The following is a 9,724-nucleotide window of genomic DNA, read 5'->3' as shown; positions in this document are numbered from 1 at the left end:
CCTAATCTAATTTTGCAGGAAGCAACAAATAGCGAGGATCCAGCCTAATAGCAGGACGAGGTAGACCAGGTTCAGCTAGCGAGGTCTAATTTCAGTATCAAGCACCGCCTGCGTATTCATCCCAGTTTGCATATTCATCCCAGTTTATTCCCGATAGATGTGGAGATTCGACGTCTAGAGGGTTCCTCTTCTTAACTTCAAAACAACTACGGGTAAGAAAAAAGGTAATGGGCTGAAATCCCCTTCTAATTATATGTTCATGAATCAGTTTTCCCGAATCAGTTTTCCCTCTTGCAAAGCTAACAGAGAAGCATAGGCATTGAATACAACAGGGAAAGTATACATGTCTGGCATAGCGTGCATTCTCCATGTTTCCAGCATGTGGGCATGGTATTGTTTAAGTTGTGGAGGGTTCATCTCCTTAACTTCAAAACAACGATGGGTAAGAACAACGACGCTCCTTAACTTCAAAACAACGATGGGTAAGAACAATGGTAACAGGCTAAAATCCCCTTCTAATTATGTGTTCATGAATTAGTTTTCCCTCTTGCAAAGCTAACAAAGAAGCACATGTATTGAATACAACAGGGAAAGTATACCTGTCTGGCATAGCGTGCATTCTCCATGTTGCCATTCATGGCGTACATGCTCACAAGTTTGTTGTATAAAAGACTGTTTTGGTGAAGCCTGTTTCTGAGCATGTGGGCATGGTACTGTTTAAGTTGTTCGATGTTCTTGCAGGACTGCAAGGCGCCACGGCACAAACATGCACTCACAGATGGCAGAATCTGTGAAATACAACTATAGATAGACGTGCTGTGCAACCGCCATGTGGTCTGTAATCTGCATGAATCCACGTGTACTTGAACGTGTGCCTGAAGCTGCCGCTCCACTGCAACCATAGCAAATCCACTGCAACCATAGCAAACAACTCTGCAGGCAACTCAAACAAGCAAATCCACTGCAACCATAGCAAGCAACTCTGCAGGCAACTCAAACAAACTAATGTTAACATTAGTTCGGTAGTACAAAACATTTAAAAAAATAAACAGCCTAAAACCGAATAACCTATAGTCCAGCTTCTTCTGCCTTGGAAAGAGGGGGAAGAGGCCAAATAAGACCATCAAGTTCAATGACAGAGTAAATAGGCAACATGAAATAAGAAAGTTTAAGAAAGTTTAGAAAAAAGAAGACTAAGTAATGCTAAATCACTAAAAACCGATTACTATAGTCCCAAGCCATTGCCAGATGGAAAGGACTAATACTGCATCATCTTTATGAGCGTCAAAACTTTGTTTTAAAAATTGTATTTTTTGTAATTTATATTCTTCGGCAGATTAAAAATAATTTCATTATGGTTTACTCATGCAAATCAATCATGTCTTAAACGAATATATATAAAAGTATGAAAACGAGTTCAATTTTTATAATGTGCAAAGCATTGTTTTTCACGAAGCTTGGTATTTCATTAAAAAAACATTACACAATTCTGTTCTTTGACGAAACACAATCCTCGTTGGTTTTCAAAATTCATGAATTCTTATTGATCTTTTCCCTACTTTGTTTTGGCTCGCACTTGAGACTTAGTGCCTTGACGTAAGCCTGCATTTGTGAGAATTTTCAAAATATAGTGATAACAACATGATTTTTGTTATGATAGTTTGATGGTCCTCCACTACGATTTTATTGTTATAATATGTAGCAATATGCCTATTTTATTAGAATATAGTTTTAATGCTTGAACGTACATTCAAGCAAATGTCATGATGAAAGAATTAATTAACTATAATGGTTTCCACATGTTTTTTTTTATTGGCTTTTGGAAAGAGTAGGCCTAAGGAATTCATTAACTAAAATGGTTTCCAATTTATTTTTTTATAAGAAGAAATTTCCGGATCTCCCATCACCACACTCACACCAGGCTAAGGTTCTCGTACATATAAGCTACTTTTTATTTTGAATAAAACTAATTAGTTCACGGTCCATCTGCAATAGCCAACCAATCATGATAAAGGATTTATAAGAATTCAATAGAAGTATAGTTTCACATCAAAAGTTCAAAGATCTTTGGTTACATCCATAAAACAAAACTTAAATAAACCAATCGTTTCGATTTGTTGAGTTTCTCTGTTTACTTATCTCCTTATTTACCACGTATAAATTAATAAATTTATTTATTTTTTTGTTTGATTACACAATGTCCAAAGAGAATGTGTTGATAAAGAAGCTATCAAGTTCATAAAAAAATAACTATGGAATGATGCCACAATGCCCAATCATAATCCCTTAGAAGCTCAACATGAGGAAAAGGTGCCACAATGCCAAATCATTATCCCTTAGAAGCTCAACATGAGGAAAAGGTTTGATAAGATGGCTTAAGATACCATTACGACATCAAGTGAAGGATAGTTTATAATAGGTTGATAGTTCACCAAGGAGGATACAATCAATTGTTGGAGATAGGGGATAAACTTGGAAATCGTGGGATGTAACTACCTCATTGGAAGAACGTCAACCACTAATTTGAGAGAGGAATTCGATGTTTTAGTTTCCACATAAGTAGATCATGGGCATTGGGTGCCAAGTCTACAAGATTGCATGAAAGAGGGAACACAATAATCTATTTCCATAAGATTTAGATTGCCAACGATCACGGGGTTAGGTTTTCATCAAAATGCTTACCATGGATACACAAAGATTGTAGTTGTAATTTAACCATGTGGAAGCCAAATAGTAAAAGGATTATATTGTTAATATGGTGTCACAAAATCAAGAAGAGGTGAACCAAATCATAATGGAGGATGTTATGCTTAATCAATTGTAGAAAAGGTAGTGCCACATGATCATAGATGAGAAAAGGGATATGTTATCTAGATCTCATTAGTACGTCATGAAATCAATTTTTGAAAGTTCCAAGAATTACAATGAAAGAGGTGTCATGAGAATACTGTTTAGAGGGTACAAGACCATTAGATGGAAGAGACCATCATTGTTGGAAACAATACATAACTAGATCATAGAATTTCTTCATGGAGATCAAAAAGGTAGTCTATGTTTTCGCTAAGGAATTGTTCCATGAGATCAAAAAGAGAAGAGTGGGTTCCCCAAATTGTTGAATGGAAGAAGGTTTGGTTTTGGACATGGAAGAGATGAATAGTTGTAGACTTCGAGGAAAGAAAAGGAACTTGTTTAGGGGGCTTAGGAACGAGGTTTCTGGAAGGGATTGCATAGTGGATGTACAATGTGGAAGGACCACATTATCATGTTTTGTTTGGAAATGATAGTGAGGATTGCAACATATAAGGGATAGTTTGCAGTACCACATTATGGGGTCTTAAAAACTATAAATTGCAATAGGGGAATAGAGTTATGGGGAACTGGAAATTCCAAAATTTGGACTTATGCATTTATGTCATGAATAAATAAAGAATTGAAGACCTAGGGAAGGAGGGGTGCATGAGGAAAGGATATGATACTACTATTGAGTTGACTAAAAAAGTTGTGTTTTCTTTGGCTTGAGAATATATATCTAAATTATGCAATTAGAGAAACAATTTAAATTTAATTATCAATTCAATTTTTGTGTTAATATTGTTCTTTCGTTACTCTATAAATGTTTATGGTTTTTTTCGTAGCATTTAAAACTATTTTCATTGTTTGAATTTCAATATCTTATATATATCAATTGGTTACATTTAGATGTGGATATGTTTGATGTTATATTCTATAATTCATGTCATTCATTCATATTTCATAATTACTGGGAATTATGGATTTCTCCTTTCCTTAGTTATTTATTGTTTAGTTTTGCATCTAATATTTTAAGTTCACTACTCTTAGCTGAGATAGGGTAAATAATATAGTCAATTTTATTTATGTATATTGATTAGGAACATTACTTGAAAAAGAATAAGAAATAGTTGATATCTTAAATGAATAAGCCTCCTATCTAGAATAAAATTTTGTTAGCAACTACATGAGCCCACATACTAGAGTAAATCACTATATCAAATGAGAGAAAGTCTAATTAGGAGTTTCTATTGGGTAGTTTTCCCTTTCCTCGTAAAGGAATTTTTCCAACTATCAACACATCTACATCCAATACAAATCCACTCCCAATTTGATCTATGAGCTCATTGGGGAAAAGGAACAAAGATACAAGAATTTAACTCAATCATCAACCCAAGCAATTTCCTCTCATGGATAAGTAAATATACTCACTATAGAGCATTCTAAGAATCTCATCTAGCTGTAAAACGCTCATGGCATTGTATTTCAATGTCTTATACAACCAAGGAATATATCCTTGTTAGGTTAAACTTAATTCAGAGAAAGATTCAAAGTTATTAGGTCAACATTGGTGGTTTTGATCACATGGTATTGGTGATCCTATGGATTACATGTAATGGAGCTTTTAAAATTCTTGGGGATACTCCATTCAAAGGACACTAGAGGTAAGCGGTGATGGCCCTTGTCTTGGCTAAGTTTGGTCAAGGGAGTAATAGATCTATTGATATGGTATAGTTATAGTTATAGTTATTATATGTTATGTTTGATTTATGTTTACATGTTATATGTTATAGTTATTATTTTCTCTCACTTTCTTCCTAAAAATTGGTATCAAAACATGGGTTAACCTGAACCCTTTTATGAGAGTGGTATGATGCTCAACACCAGGTAAGAATGATACATGTGGAGATAAAACTCTCACTAGAAATGCCATAGATCATTGTAAGGAAATAAGTAGTTCGATGTGAGATTGGTGAAGTCTCTTGGACCTAAGTGTTTAATGACAAATCGTTCATTTTTCAACAATGTGCAATACAATCAAGTTTGGGGATTTCAAGGGGATATTTCACTAAGATTTACCATGTGAAATGGACATGGGTGAGAGTATTTTCAAGAGTTGGAAATGTTTGTGACCAAGGGTTTGAGTGGGCCAAGGAGAGAATCAGTCTTAGATGAAGGTAAGAAGAGGGAAACATTTGTTAATATTGAGATAGAAACAATGAAAAAAAATATTAAATGAGTTGTATTTAAATGGGTATATGACTATAAGATATGAAAAGGCATGTGTACTCTTGGTAAATTACCACTAAAGCATAGGGGTAAACCTAGATGATAAAGGGAGCATGTAGGATTCTTGGATACCTTGTTTATAGAATTTGAGAGGGGTAGGGCTTGGAGGTGAGTGGTGGAGCTTCACTTTCCAATTTCGTTGGATTTGGTCAAGCGAAACCCTAATTCAAGTTTAAAGGGGGGGATGTCAGGTTAAACTTGACTTAGTCATGGAGTCATTTTGATGTGATAATTAATGGGTTTACCATCAATGGTTTACAGGCCCAAGGTTTCAATAACCTATGGTTTTTCCCATGGTATTTGATGTAATATAGCATATCTAATGACTTTATGACTCCATAGTAAGATGCCTTTTGGAAAAGACTAATAGATCTATTAGGAGTTGGTTTTCTTTGTATAGGGTTTTTAGGATAATCATGGTTTTTGTTACAATGAATTTTATTATTGTTGGTAATTAATTATTTTCTCTTGTACTTTTATTCTTTCAATTGGTATCAAAGCCTAATAAACCTTGAATCTTGAGTGAGAGTAGCTCGGGTATTCCTCTGATGATGGCTTAACTACTTTGTTCCAAAGGATATGAAGAAAGGTTTCATATAGACACTCTGGAAACATGGCTTGATAATTGATCTAATATTGAGATTGTGGATATGTCAAAAATGGATTTGGGAAATAAGGCTTGGATGCTTTGATTTAATGGATATGTTAGGTGTCAGGTTAGACTTCTTGTCTAGGTGTAGATTTACTAAGAAGTGAGCATCACTAGTTTTACTCAAGGCATAATGAATTCAAAATGAAATGGAGAGACTTTATGGTGATCTAAGGGATGTGGTCAAGCAATAATGAGCATAGAAAGTTTTAGGGGTGAATCTCAGCCCATGGGAAAAATTTAAGGCGTTTCATATTTTGGAGGGGCGAATTTTTTAAATTACACCCCTTTTCAACAGTTAGCCCAAAAAAATTTAAAAATTAAATAATTATTATATTCTAGCCCATCAAAAATAGGGTGGATAAACATTCCAAGCTCTATTCGCCCAGTTTGAAGGTAGAATTTTCTCCAGATCGCCTCGATTTCCAGGTATGGGACTGGTTAGGGGCTATTTTGCCCTCTTTGTTTCTAGAAAAATGAGGCTAGGTTGAATTCACCCTAGATTTTAGGGCCCAGGGGTAGCAATTTGATTCACATACGATTTCTGGTTGAATTCACCCTGCATTTCAGGGGCTTTCACTATGTAGTTTTAATCTTAATTTGTTAGTAAGATATGAGCTTGACAGTTTGTTTTCAAGGTTGTTAGTATAGGGTGGGGTGAAAGTGGTCTCTAATGGGTTAAATTTTAATCGCCTAGGTCCATGATCTCAGGCTTCACATTGCATGTTTCCCTGAGAATAATTAGATAGAAAGATCAATGGACAGATCCCGTAACCACATCATTATGAAAAATAGATGGAAGATCGTCAAGAGAATTAGTTTGGCTCGGGAAATGACCATCTGAATTTTAAAGAATAAACTATGCATATAATGCCTCCAATGTTCTGTTGGATTCTTGTATGCACATAGAAGCTCAATGTTTGAAAAGGATTTTTTTTCATTAAATACACTCTGGTCCAAACATTTTTCTAATTAGCGCAAGGGTTTGGAAATAGTTTCAGGTAAATATCACCATTTTCTCTTTGCAATTTTGGTCAACTTTGTTGAATTTTCTATTGTTTAAAGCTCTAATTAATTTTTGGCTTCGAGGTGCTCCATCTTTACCCTTAAACATGAACTTGGATGTTTAAATTTGTTTTTTGGTGAGTCGATAAGGTATTAGGTGTTAAATTTGATAATCAGCATGGTTGAAATAAATATTTCCGATTTGGGAACTCTATATGTATGTCGATCAATGAATCTGGGAATGAAACGTTAATACCTTAGAAACCAATTGATGTATGAGACATTCTCTATACAGTTATTATGTGAATCCTCTATGATACGTTTTCTTAAATGATAATGTCCCTTAGTAGGTGAAAGTATATTGAATGAATTATTATTTTGGATATTACGAATCTGGACACTTTGGAGTATCTGTTAGGGTTTTAAGCATTTTAACCTTCTAAAGCTTTTGTACTTTAACACTATTGAGGGTTTTATATTGTTAATCGATGCAGGGTAATTCTATACTTTTTATAAAAAAGGGTTAGTTTATAGATTTCATGTTGGTCTTAAAGGTTTTGAGGTTCAATACATGTAGATTGACTTATCAAATATTGTTTTACCATCATATATTCTACTGGTAAGAAATTTGTCTTGTCTTAGTGAAATTGCAGGCTTTATTTTCCAATAGAAAAACTTGACTTCGTATTAACCATGAATAATAGGTGTTCTAGAAGTACAAGCTGCATTATGTTCCTCTCTCTGTCATAAAATCTAAGGGCTCAATCTGTCTAAACTTACATCCCAAGATGCAGTAAAGTACACCAAAATCTTGGAGATGTCTAATGTTTCAATGCATGGTTGCCTCAGTTAAACCTTTAGCTATTTAGTTTTAGTCTTCACATTGATTCTTTGGTGTCAAAAAACCCTTGATTCCAACACAAATATGCTACATTAGATCAACTTCTTTGTTTTATGTTGGGAAGAAATAAAATGGAGAATATAGTTCCCTTCTCAGACATCTAAATATTAAAGCATTAGATGTTGCTGGGCCTTTTGGTAATGAATCCAAGGAAAGTGAATACTTTGAAACTAAGAATAATTTCAAGATTGGTATAGTTGTATTTGGTAATTATGGGAAATTTCTTGCAAAAACTATGGCTAAGTAAGGTCATATAGTATTGGCTCATTCTATAACATATCATGTGGACAAGTCTAATCTTTGAAAAATACAGAACAACAATAGACTGACGAGACCAAGAATAATTACCAAATAAACAACTCATTACTGCACGATTGTAAATAAACACTCCAGCATGTCGCTTGACTACAAGGACTTTCCAATCTATTGGCCTCCCAACATCAGAGGTAGGCCTCCATGAATTCACTACAATGCATTCACCTTCAGGTCCTCTCTGCCCACCAATTACTATAATCTCATTACCATAGGCCCTGAATTTTAGACCCCAACCATTAGTTGAATCTACCCTCAATGGAAACCTACCGAAAACACCCCATGTGTTATTCTCCTTGTTATATTTCTTCATTTCTAGAATACTCAACTACATATAGTTGATTATTAACTAAAACAACTAATAGGGGAGCATGAGTCACTATGTTCCCTCCAGGAAACATGTCACGTATCCTTCTCCAAGTCCTTGTTTGAATATTATACTCTTCTCCACATGTCAAGGAAACTATGGGGCTTGACATGCCTCCTATGACATAAAACTTCCCGTCCATGAAAAAACCTTAACAGAGTTTCCATGGAGAATGAATGTCAGGTAGAGTTTCCCAAGTTCCTTGCTTGGAATTGTAAAGCTCAGCAGACTTGAGCACAGTGCCATTATGATCACTTCTTACCACAAGTATGGCTATCTATGTAGCTTCTTGAACCAAATAAACAACAAGGGGTATCCATCCCTTTACAGATTCAGATCTAATTACGTAGGATTCACATATGTAATTGATGCGTTTAATTTTTTTAGTGATTACAGAGCTATTATGCCTATGGATTTATAGAAGCATATATCTCCATTAAATTTAAATACCAAACTATCTTGGAAAAGGAACAAGGGTATAATATTTTATGATCTTAGCTTAGTTTATGTTATTGTAAAAAATGAGATTTTATGAATTAGCTTAGTTTATGTAGTGGATTGTGGTTAAAGGAAATCATTCTAGGCAATGTTTTACCTCAAATTACTAAAACATTTATGCCATTCTGGTATGTTATTTGACAAACATAAAAAACTCAAGCAGATGAGATATACCCTTAGAAAATCATAAATCAATAGTTTTATGACACTTTTACAAATCTCGAGGTGACATCAGGCTCAAGAGCAAGGTTTCCAGCCCATAAATGCTTAAATTTGATACTTAGTGAGTTTAAAACAATTCAGAAGCCAAAAAATGTAGTGTTATGTGAATTTCAAGCATCAATAGAAACAAACCTACAAATTTCATATATGAGCAGCAATCATACTAAGGAAGTTGTTGGGAAAAGTTATTAGAAAATTTTATGTTTTCTTTGTTCTCTTCTGCCATGTTCTTTTTATCTACACATGTTGTTGGAATTGATATGCTTTGCCCCATTAGCCGTAGCACTGGTGCAGAGGGAAAAAATATTTCTTCCTAGATGTCTAATTGGCTTGGGAATTTACATGTGGCAACAAAGTTGAGTTACTTTGTCCATTGAAATAAATTATTACTTTTCCCATTGTTAAAATTTGTAGTATGGTTACATAACCAAAGTTGTGCTATATTTTTTAAAACAAAACATTCATTTTAAAGTATTGTTTCCATCCACTTATTTAACAGAAGTTACCTCTTGTCCCACATAATCCATATTGTCCACATTTCTATTGGAAAGCTCACCAACATAAGCGTCCTTCTGAACAAGGAATTCTTGCAAGTGATTTTTATTTAAGTTTCTCTGACGTTTTTGCACTTGTGGGATTGACATACTTATCCTTCTATCACTATATGGAAAAGGTCTATGAGATGAATTCG

General features: G+C 34.4%; 1 pseudogene; it reads right to left on the bottom strand.

Annotated features, from left to right (window-relative positions):
* Positions 1-264: 264 nt before the first annotated feature.
* Positions 265-8,633, bottom strand: LOC149178084 (F-box/kelch-repeat protein At5g60570-like; annotated as a pseudogene).
* Between the last annotated feature and the right edge of the window lie 1,091 nt (positions 8,634-9,724).

This window comes from Pinus tabuliformis, chromosome 4_1, assembly GCF_031772625.1.
Source record: "Pinus tabuliformis cultivar Carrire ecotype Pingquan chromosome 4_1, CPIR1, whole genome shotgun sequence".
In the NCBI taxonomy this organism is placed as follows: domain Eukaryota; kingdom Viridiplantae; phylum Streptophyta; class Pinopsida; order Pinales; family Pinaceae; genus Pinus; species Pinus tabuliformis.
The sequence above is the reverse complement of the archived record's forward strand: the minus strand, read 5'-3'. Positions and strand labels throughout refer to the sequence as shown.